The sequence below is a fragment of the Meles meles genome, chromosome 2, assembly GCF_922984935.1.
Source record: "Meles meles chromosome 2, mMelMel3.1 paternal haplotype, whole genome shotgun sequence".
Taxonomy (NCBI): Eukaryota; Metazoa; Chordata; class Mammalia; order Carnivora; family Mustelidae; genus Meles; species Meles meles.
In genome coordinates, this window is record NC_060067.1 from 195191273 (window position 1) to 195202627 (window position 11355).

The 11355-nt window shown below is 47.8% G+C and overlaps 1 long non-coding RNA gene across 1 annotated transcript; it reads right to left on the reverse strand.

Moving 5' to 3' along the window:
• Window positions 1–5184: 5184 nt before the first annotated feature.
• LOC123937201 lies at window positions 5185–6189 on the reverse strand. The gene is made up of 2 exons (XR_006817435.1): window positions 6014–6189; window positions 5185–5906 (listed from the first exon to the last, which is right to left on the reverse strand). It is a non-coding gene; the product is annotated as an uncharacterized LOC123937201 (long non-coding RNA).
• Between the last annotated feature and the right edge of the window lie 5166 nt (window positions 6190–11355).

Genomic DNA, 11355 nt, shown 5'->3' on the forward strand with positions numbered 1-11355 from the left:
GTCATATATAGGGTAATTCTATGCTTCATTTGTTGAGGAATTGCCATCCTGTTGGCCCCGGTGGCTGCACCACTCGACATCCTCACAAGCATAATACCAGGGTTCCGATTCCTCCACATCCTGTCTATAAACATCCTCTCTGGTTGGTTTCTGTGTTTGTGACAATACAAATCCTAATGGGCGTGACCTGTTATCTCAAGGTGGTTTTTCTTGGCATTTCTGTAATGATTACAAAGGGCGGACACCCTTTCCTGGGCTTACTGGTCATCTGTGTATCTTCTTTAGAGAAGTGTCTCTTCAAGCCCTTTGCCTATTTTTACAAATTGGGTTGATTGTGCATTTTATGGAGCTCTAGGAGTTCTTTATATATTCTGGATACTAATCCCCAAACACTGTCTTTCAATTCTTAACTTCCATGGTGCACTGTTTGGGGTCCGAGCCCTGTTCAGCAACAATAGAGAACCAGTGGCACTCGTCCCACTAATGAGAGCCCAGTGGTCTGTGTCTCAAAACCAGCTGGAACAGAAGACGATGGCTGCCTTGGAATGAGACAATCTTCTCTTCTGTCCAGACTTCTGTGTGTTAAGCTTGTCTCAGGAACAGCCAGGGAGCGGGTGTCTCCCCACTGACAAGGGGCGAGGAGGCGTGAGCAGGGTAGCGCTAAAACCCCAGGGGTCTCTCTGCCCTCAGAGCACCTGCAGCACCCCCCCCCGTGACACACCCCATTCTAGATCTAAACTCAGAAAGGCTGTTTGTTGTCAAGTATATTTGTTATGTGGTAAATATTTTTGCCTCCCATTTTTTCGATCCCTTGGAAAAAGAAAAAACTAAAATGCATCCGATGTTGCCACAGGCCAGGCGCTATTCTTAGCATTTTACGCAGATGACCCACTTCACGTTACAACCCTTGGAGCCAAATGCTGCCGCTGTCCCCGTTTTGCAATGGGGAAATCTAAGCGCACGGGGGACGGGATCAGTGTCACACACGGAGCAGAACGGAAGCTGGAGCTGAGCTTCCAACCTCACACTGTGGATGTTTCTTCTTGTCCGCCTTCAGCCGTGAACTTCTGACCAAACACGTCGGTGGGTCATTTCTCGGCCCTGCCAGTTCTGCGTCCAAGCGTCAGTATGAATGGCTTTGATTCCTATCCTACCATTGCTCTGTGTCATAGCGGGGCCTGACACCGCTCCCCGGAGTTTTGTTCTGGTTTTATGGCTAATCCAAAATGAAATCTGGGTGCTCTCTGCGACATGGGTAACCCAAGATCCATCAAGGACTCAAAGACTGGTAGAACCAGCCGCTCTGTTTTAGAGGAGAGTGTGTGCGAGGCTGTGTCGCAGGCATATAGCTAGTTCATGAGATCCCTCAGAAGTTCTAGAAGTCCTCCCTGATGGGGTCATAGCAGCTGCGGGTTGTACTAGGAAGTACTGTGTGCTACACTCCTGTACGATGCTGTGTTCGTTCCTAACTTATGTCCCCCTTCAGGCCTCTAGGGACCCGTTAGGGGTGAGTCCACAATTACCATCAGCTGCGTGCCAGGCATGGTTCTGGGCTGTGGGATCACAGCAGCGAGAGCAGCAGACTAGATCCTTGCCGGGAACAGGCTCACCTGGTAACACAGAGAGAGGGACGGACCATCCACAGAAAAGCAATCGACTAAGTTCAGATTGTGATGGGTGCTCGGAGAAGAGCTGAGAGTGTATGGGGGAGGGAACCACAGGGCCTGGTTTAGGTGTTGGGGTCAAAGAAGGTCCCTTTGAGAAGGTGACACGGTGACGACCTGAAGAATGAGGAAGGGGAACTGCCCTTGCAGGGTTTGGGGAAAGGGTTCCCAAAGCAGACTCGTGAGTGCCAAAGTGAGAAAGCATGGGATGTATTCTAGGATCTGAAAGAAAGGGAGGCCAGAGCATCGTAAGTGAGGGCAAGCGTAGCATTGGAAAAAGTTACAGAAGGAGGGCCAGGTTACCAGAAAGGAATCTGGAAGTGACTTTGGATTCTGGAGGAGACCACTGAGGGGTTTCAAGGCAAGGAGTAACATTCCCTGAATTACCATTTTCAAAAAGGCTGCTCCTGGCTGCCACGGATCAGAGAAGCACAGAGACCACCCAAGGACGGCGTGGGGCATGATGGTGGCTTGAGCCAGGTTGGTGGCCACAGAGATAGGAAAGGGGTTGGATGTCGGGGTGTGAGCACAGTTGGGGAGACCCACATCTGCACTCACCGAACTGGGAAGACTCGATAGGCTTTGGGGAAGGGAATTTGGAGGTTGAGTACGGACAGTTTCTATTGAGGTTCCTACAAGATGAGCCCATTAGGACGGATGGGTGTCGTAGACTCAGAAGACCATCAGGCTGGAGATAACACGTTGGCAAGTCAGCAGGATACAGAAGGTCTCAGAGACTTCACCAGGTAACCCCGGGGAACTGGAAAATCTGGATGGGAAATAGAGGAGTTCCCAAGACAGAACCAGCCTTGCATGTCTGAAAGGGCATTAAGGAGCCAGCCATGGGGACTGAGAATTACCTGCCATGGAGGAAGGTGGGAAACCAAGCACGTGGTGTCCCGGAAGCCAAGAGAGAAAAGTTCCGGGAAGGGAGGGGATCAGTTACATCACATGCTGTTGAAAGGTGCAGTGTGTTGGGGACAGAGGACTGTCCACTGGATTCTGCCATGGTGACAACCCTGGACAGAAGTGTTCCAACAGAGCAGCGAGGACAGAAGCCTGTTGGGAGCGAGTGTGGGCACCAGCTGGAAGGTCAGGGAGATGAGCGAACTAGTCCTGAATTTTGCTGCTGCACGACTTCTGGTGCCTGGGCCACCTTTTTCGTTGTCCCTTCCCCTCCATCGTGTGATGTCCATCACCGTGTCGGACAAGTTTCCTTCATTAGCCAGTCCCCATGTGCCCCCAATCTCTCCACCGTAAATGCACCTGTTTGCAGCTTGTCATGTCACAAGGTGGAAGCGGGTGAATGCCGTGGACTCTGGAATTTTTAAGCCATATTTCTGGCAATTGTTTCTTTTCACAGCAGCAGAAGCAGAAGAGAAGCTGACTAGCCTCCCTCTCGTTCCTCTGTCTCCAGCCCCGTCCGCATCTCTCCTGGATAGCGGCAGCGGCCACAGTCCGTCTGCCAGAGGCCATTCCTCCATCCTTCTCGGCAGGAGAAGTGCCTTCCAGGCAGTGCCTGGAGCTCAGAAGGCGCAGCTCCAGGCTGGTGTGAGCCTGCAGGGGTGAGGTCCCCCGGGGCGGCCCCGCCCCACGGGGTCCTGGAGAGCCTCAAAGCTGAATGTGCTTCTTCACTCTACACGAAACATCGGGAAATCGACCGACCTTACCGAGGATCCCGTCTTTCTGGCGCAAAAAGAAAGCCACATTTTCCCTTTTTGACTTCTAATTCCTTTGCCCCTGTTGACTTGCTCAAATGGTAGAAGTCTTGCTGGATGAATGCTACTGGTTTCCAAAGGCACAGAGATGGACCGATCTTAGCCAGAAGCAGGAGTTTTTCACAAACACACGCTGAATGTAAGTTCTTAGCCACTCACTTTTGCTGAGATTTTTAATGAGGGCACGGGGAATGGTTTTGACTGTCAGATTTCCCTTACAGAAATGGTCCTTGCTAAATACTGAGGCTACTGGATTCCCGCCCCCCAGCCCCACCAGGAACTACCAGCCAGACTCCTGCTTTGCATGTTAAAATGGGAGGGTGAGTCATGAGAGAGACAGCTGGCAGGGGTGCGGGGCGGTGGGGGTGGCTGCCACAGGGGGACCTAAGCACCAGGCACTGAATGGGACACGTGTGAAGCATGTGTGAAACCAGTTTGCTCACATTCTGCATTAAGCAACAGGGGCAGATGCAGAGGGACTCTCCCTTAGGAGCCCTGTGCTTTCCCACACCCTCTGATACCGGGCCCACCCTGCTGAGCTCAGGCCAGCTCCCCCGCCACACCCAGCCGGGCTGGCAGGCAGTGGGCCCTGCACCAGGCGGGAATTCCGCCCACCACGCCGTCTTGTGGTTGTGTTCTTCCAATGCCGCTCAGCGGCGTCCACCCTCCCCCCAACCCCCCCCCACCCCCGTCCCTCCTGCCTGGTCAGGGTGGCAGCTGTCTCCTGCTGGGACAACCGGCACCAGCCTCTGAACTGGCCTCCCTATCTCTCTGTGGGTCTCTACTGACTTACCCTCTGTTCCTCTGCTTTGCAGCCAGGATGGAAGTTTCTAAACCCCCGGCCCATCGCGTGGTTCCCCTATGTTCACAGCTTCCTACGCTTAGAGGAGCACTTCTCAGTTGTGCATCAGATCCCCTGGGGAGCTTAAAATGTCAATTTGGATTTGGATTCAAAACAGTTGGCATTGGACCTGAAATTGTATGTTTTGAATAGGTTTCTCCGGGGATGCCAATGCTGTTGGTCTGTGCATGACACCTTGAAGAGCAAAGAACTGGGGGACCCCTGCTTGGATCTCTAGTCTCATCTTTTGCCACCTCCCCAACTCTGTGCCAGCCACACTGAATGTATTCTAACTCCCAGAATGCTTCCCACTCTTGCTCACCACTGGGCCTTTGCACATGCCCTCTCCCTAGAGCACTCTCTTACCCTGGCCTCATAGACTCCTGTGCCTTTATTCCAATTAGAATGTCAATGCCGCTTCCTCTAGGAAGTCTTCTGCTATTCTCCAAGCCCAGGAAAAAAAGAGTCAGGCATGTCTGTGTCCTGGCAGTGGTGTGAGGTGGAGGGGTAGGGTAGCTGGTAATGATTTTCTTTATGCTAAGTGACAAGGTTACATAAAGAGGTGAGTAATTTGGCTTGTAAGACATAGGGCAGCAGCCAGAGGGAATGTGCTGGGGGGGGAGCTGTTTACTCCTACAGAAGGTTCCAAAAAGAAGGTTTTTGTGTCACCTGGGGGTTTGAGAGGGAAGCCTGTTGGCCTGACCTGAGGTGGTCTGGCTGATGGCACCTTGATTCTTTCGCTATTTTCTTCTCAGCTGAGCAGAAAAGGGTCCCTGAGGTAACGACACCAGCTGCCTCCTTGACCTCTGGGGACAAAGTCAGCTACACAACTCTGAGTGCAGTCAGGCCGCCCAAAAGTCATGGCAGAGTGAGCAAGGTCATTACAAGGATGAAAACTGTTTTTAGAAACTTTTTTTTTTTTTTTTTGGACCACAGCTTGAGAGCAAATCACAGAGACAAATTTCTACTGTAGAATTTTTATGTCTCTTATTTTCTTACAAAAATCTCTTCCTGGGGCGTGTTCTTTTGTTTCTCTTTCTCTGCTTAGGTGCTCATGGGTCCCTCTTACAAGTCTGAGTTGCAAAACGAATTCCTTTGCAGGTCGGAATCAGTGATCGCTGTGCTGGAGAAACCCTGGATTTTGCCAGAATGCTCCTGCCCCAGACCCAAGCCTGCAGGGAGCCGGTAATGGAATCCGAAACATGTGACGCGGCAGGTCCTGATGCAGGGGTCAGACCTACTAGCCATGTGATCTCAGCTGGGCTAGGAGCGGTGCCAGTTAGGTCTGGAAAAAGTAGGACGTTGGTGGCAGAGCAAGTAAGTTCAGCAGTGGGATGAGAGCCAGGGAAATGCCAGAGAGCTTGTGACACACGGAGGGAGCTAACGTCATCGCAGTGTGCCACAACGGATAGTCTTTCTGCCTCCCAACTTTAAAATACACCGAATAAAACTTCCTCTCTGAATTTTATTTCCTCTTTTTCTGAAAGGGAATATCTAAGCAGAGGTCTCCTCCTTCCTTGCCCTGGCCTTGCCCTCCTGGGACGTTTTCGGTTAGTTTCCCAGCATCATAGTCCCAGATGTGGGGCAGTTGGTCTGTTTAAAACAGATAACGACTTGAGTTTCTTCCTGAAGAGGGCGGCCAAATGTAGTGGGTTAATCTGTGCATCCAGGAATTCATAGGTGCTGCAGGAAGTTAAAAAACACGGAAGGAAAATTTGAGAAAGAAATTATTTTCTGTGTTTTCTTTTCCATAATAGAAAATCACACCCTTTGCCTCTAGGGAAACTTACGGGAGTGACAGTGAGGCAAGGAAAAAGGAGTTGAGCAACAGGTAGTAAAGATGTGTAGTCTTGGGGTGCCTGGGTGGCTCAGCTGGTTGAGCGTCTGTCGTTGGTTCAGGTCATGATCCCAGGGTCCTGGGATCGAATCCCTCTTCCCCTCTCCCAAACTTGTGTTTGCTCACTTTATCTGTCTCAAAAAAAAAAAAAAAGAAAAGAAAAAGAAAAAAAAGAAGAAAAAAGATATGTAGTCTTCTCACTAATCTTGAACAGACTTATTTTTAATTAAAAAAATTTTTTTAAGATTTTTTTTTTTAATTTATTTGACAGACAGATTACAAGTAGGCAAGAGAGGCAAGCAGGGAGAGAGAGGAGGAAGCAGGCTCTCCACGGAGCAGAGAGCCCGATGTGGGGCTCCATCCCAGGACCCTGGGATCATGACCCGAGCCGAAAGCAGAGTCTTTAACCCACTGAGCCACCCAGGTGCCCCTAATTTTTAAAATTCTTAAAATTTAAATTCAATTTAATTAAAACACAGTGTATTATTAGTTTCAGGGGTAGAATTTAGTGATTCATCAGTTGCGTATAAGCATATGTTGGAATGAGCATTGGGTATATAACACCCAATTGCCCTCCTTAATGCCCATCCCCCAGTTACCCCATCCCCCACCTCCCCTCCAGCAACCCTCAGTTTGTTCCTTAGACTTAAGAGTCTCTTTCAGTGGGGCACCTGGGTGGCTCAGTGGTTAAGCCACTGCCTTTGGCTTAGGTTATGATCCTGCATGATGCGGGGGTCCTGGGATTGAGCCCAGCTTCAGACTCCTTGCTCTGCCAGAAGCCTGCTTCTCCCTCTCCCACTCCCCCGGCTTGTGTTCCCTCTCTGGCTGTCTCTCTCTGTGTCAGATAAATAAATAAAATCTTAAAAAAAGAAGTCTCTTATAGTTTGTCTCCCTCTCTGTTTTTATCTTATTCTATTTTTCCTTCTGTCCCCTGTGTTTATCTATTTTGTTTCTTACAACATCTGAATATGTGAGCTCTGGTCTCTTAAGTACATTTTCAAACCTCCAAGCCCAGTTTTTGTCTGCCCTCCAGTGGCCACATCTCTGTACAGGAAGTTCAACAGAAAAACTAACTTGAAAAAAGAACAGAGGCCCTATAAGAAAGGGTAAGTTGGGGGTTTTTTTGTTTTTGTTTTTTATTCCAGAAGTGGAATATCCATTTGTAATTTGTTTTGTAAGAATAGAGATTTTTGCCAGAAGTTTAAGGAATTGCTCCAACATTGCTTTGGTTTTTGCTTTTTTATTTTTTGGTTTCTGTTTTTTTTAATTTAAATTCTTAGTTCCCATACCTGGAAACATTCATGGAAATCGACCTGGAACATTATTAGGTTCCTGGTAGATTTCGATGATTTGTCAGTTGCATATAACACCCAGTGCTCATTCCATCAAGTGCCCTCCTCAGTGCCCATCACCCAGTTACTCCATCCCCCATCCTTGACCCCCTCCCCTCCAGCAGCCTTCAGTTTGTTTCCTAAGATTAAGAGTCTCTTATGGTTTGTCTCCCTCTCTGAATTTGTCTTGTTTTATTTTTTTCTTCCCCTCCCCTATGTTCATCTGTTTTGTTTCTTAAATTCTACACGTGAGTGAAATCATATGGTATTTGTCTTTCTCTGACTTATTTCACTTAGTATAATACACTCTAGTTCCACCCACGTCATTGCAAATGGCAAGATGTCATTCCTTTCGATGGCCGAGCAAGAGTCCATTGTACTATATACTACATCATCTTTATCCATTCATCTGTCGATGGACATCCGGGCTCTTTTCATATCATGGATATAGTTGTTATGAACATTGGGGTGCATGGACCCCCTCAAATCAGTATTTTTGTATCCTTTGGATAAATACCTAGTAATGCAATTGCTATATATTAACTAACTTGAATTTAAATTAAAAAGCAAAAACAAAGAACCAAAGCAATGTTGGAGCAATTCCTTAAACTCCTGCGAAAATTTGTATTCTTACAAAACAAATAACAAAATCCATTACAAATGGCTATTTTATATATATATGTGTGTGTGTGCATATACACATATATACGTATATATATGTATATATACAGACTTTATTTATTCTTTACGGTATTCTTTTTTTTTAATCTTTTTTTTTTTTATATTTTATTCATCTGACAGAAATCACAACTAGGCAGAGAGGCAGGCAGAGAGAGAGGAGGAAGGAGGCTCCCTGTGGAGCAGGGAGCCCGATGTGGGGCTCGATCCCAGGACCCTGGGATCATGACCTGAGCCGAAGGCAGAGGCTTTAACCCACTGAGCCACCCAGGCGCCCTCTTTACTGTATTCTTTACCTGTTATCTTTATAACAAACCTGTAAGATAAATAATAATATTCCCACTTATATTCTTTTTTTTTTTTAAAGATTTTATTTATTTGACAGAGAGAGAGCACAAGTAGGCAGAGAGGCAGGCAGAGAGAGAGAGAGGAGGAAGCAGGCTCCCTTCCGAGCAGAGAGCTGGATGTGGGACTCGATCCCAGGAACCTGAGATCATGACCTGAACTGAAGGCAGAGGCTTAACCCACTGAGCCACCCAGGCGCCCCCATATTCCCACTTAATTCTTATTTAGAAATCAAACTAATAATCCTAAAACATTAAACTAATATATCCTAAAACATAAAGCTAATATTTATCACCCAAATCCACAGGGAATATATATTGATTTCCACAGGGGAGTGTTCATGCCCAGCTACTCCATTCATCCCAGGGTCCAAGATGTTTTATACATCTTCATGTTCTGCATGTATATTATAAAAGCAATAGTTGTGGGGTTTGTTTTTTTTTTCATTTTCCAAACATGCACGTATGTTCCATAACCAAGGCCCCACCCACCTGCCCACCCAGCCATAAGGATGTCCTCCAACCTCTCCACCATCACTTTTCCTCCTCTGGTTGCTCACACTGCCCCAGGCTACCTGCAGGGGTGAGGGCCCTGCTCCCTCCACTCCTGTGTGTTCAGCCCCCTTCCCGCTCAGCCCACCTTGGCCCCTGGCCCTAATCCTTCACAACCTCCCTAGGTACACGGAGACAAGGTTGTTGAGTTTAACAAATATGTACAAAAGGTTAATGGTGTTGGGGGAGAGCATCTATCAGGGACCACCTGAGAACAGAAAATATGGGCCGTGGCTTCCTTGAAAAGTAATCTGCCCTTGTCTTCACAGAGAGTATCCCAGGAACCCGATCTGTCCTTGGCTGCAGTTTCTCTGATCTGCTGGGCTTCTCCTTGACTGACCCTTCTCCCCTCCGCAGCTGCCAGCCTCCAGTCCCCCGCCCCCACGTTTCACTTATTTTCTTATGAGCTTGCGTGTTTGCCGCCTCCCCCCAGACTGGACTCCGCACTTGGCTTTCTATGTTCAGACGCTCATGCAAGTTCTGATCTTTGCCCCAGCAGAACAAATAACCACGCAGGCTTTGAAATTGTCATTGGACGCTAAAGTCTTAGGCACGGCTCCCACCCACCCTCTTTTTTTTTTTTTTTTTTTTTGAGATTTTATTTATTTATTTGTCAGAGAGAGAGAGTATGCACACAAGCAGGGGGAGTGGCGGCGGAGGGAGAAACAGGCTCCGCACTGAGCAGGGAGCTCGAAGAAAGATTCAATTCCAGGACCCTGAGATCGTGACCTGAGCACAAGGCAGATGTTTCACTGGCTGAACCACCCTGGCGTCCCTCCCATCCACCCTCTGACCAGAACAACTGAAAGTCTTCTTCTTTTTTTTTTTTTTTTTTAAGATTTTACTTATTTGACAGACAGAGATCACAAGAAGGTAGAGAAGCAGGCAGAGAGACAGGAGGAAGCAAGCTCCCCGCTGAGCAGAGAGCCCCATGCGGGGCTCCAGCCCAGGACCCTGAGATCATGACCTGAGCGGAAGGCAGAGGCCTTAACCCACTGAGCCACCCAGGTGCCCCAACTGAGAGTCTTCTTCATGTTACGGTGTTACTGCTTTATCATGCTACGCAAGCGCACGCCCAGGAGATGCGGGAACTGCCCCCTTTCCTCTCTCCTTCTCTCACGCACTTTGAGAATCACTGCTCTAAGCTAACAGTGTAACTGAGAAGGCAGCATGTGAGTTTGGCGTTAGAACGACCAGGTTGGAATCCCGCCTTCCCTATGATTAGCTTTGCGGGCCTGGGCAGGATTCTGCAGAGGATTTCAGTTGTCTGTGTCCACACCATCCATTTTCCACGTTCTCAATTTCCAAGCCCTGTCAACCACCGCTGTTCTAGCAGGAATCCATGTGCTTCCTGGACACTAGTGAGTGTATTCCAGTTCTTTGGCTGCAGGCAGTGGTTCAGGGGTCATGTGTTTGCCCAAACAGCTGTCTAGATGTTACTGTGAAGGCATCATTTAAATGTAATTAATCTTTAAATTAGTAGACTTTGAGTAGGGCAAATTATTCGCCATTCTGCTTTGAGTAGAGCAGAGTGTGGGTGGGCCTTGCCCAATCAGTTGAAGTCCTTAAGAGCAAAGACTGGAATTTTGCCCATGATAAAAAAAAATATTCTGCCTCAAGATTGCGGCCTAGAAATTCTGCCTGAGTTTCTGGCCTGCTGCCCTGCAGAAATCAGACTTAAGGCTGCAACCTCAACTCTTAACCTGAACTTCTAGGCCGCTGGCCTGCCTTCTCATTGCAGACTTGCCAGCCTCCACAATTGAATGTGTGAGATAATTCCTTAAAATAAATCTTTCTGTTGTGTAGATGTATATAAATACACCATCCAGAGTGCTGAACTTCTTCCTGTCTTAACAGTTGGGTAATTTCTTTTTTATATACATATACATGAAAGAGAGATGTATTTTATCTGTATAAATATACATACACACATTTATAGGAAATGTGTGTGTGTGTGTGTGTGTGTGTGTGTGTGTGTGTGTGTGTATACCTCCTATTGGTTCTGTTTCCCTGGAGGACTCTGACTCACCCAGGTAGGTATGTCACCAAAGCTGGACCAATTAGAGTAAAGCTGAGGCCTTTTTCTGGGAATGCTGGATATAGCCACTCTCTTTCTTTGAACGAGGGACTTGGAACAGCTGCCATGTGCCGGCTCTGGACCCAGATTTCAAGATCTAATGCAGGCACCACCACTTACCACCTGTGGGGCTGCTCCTTCATTTCCTTATATGTAAGGTGGGATTATAGTATGTACCACATAGGGTTATTGAGAGGTTTTAATAAGTACTGAACACTTAGAACAATGCCTGGATCATAGTAAATGCTCAATAAATCCAAGTGATGATGACGATGATGATGATGATGCCGGTGGTCGTGGTGGTGGTTTTGGT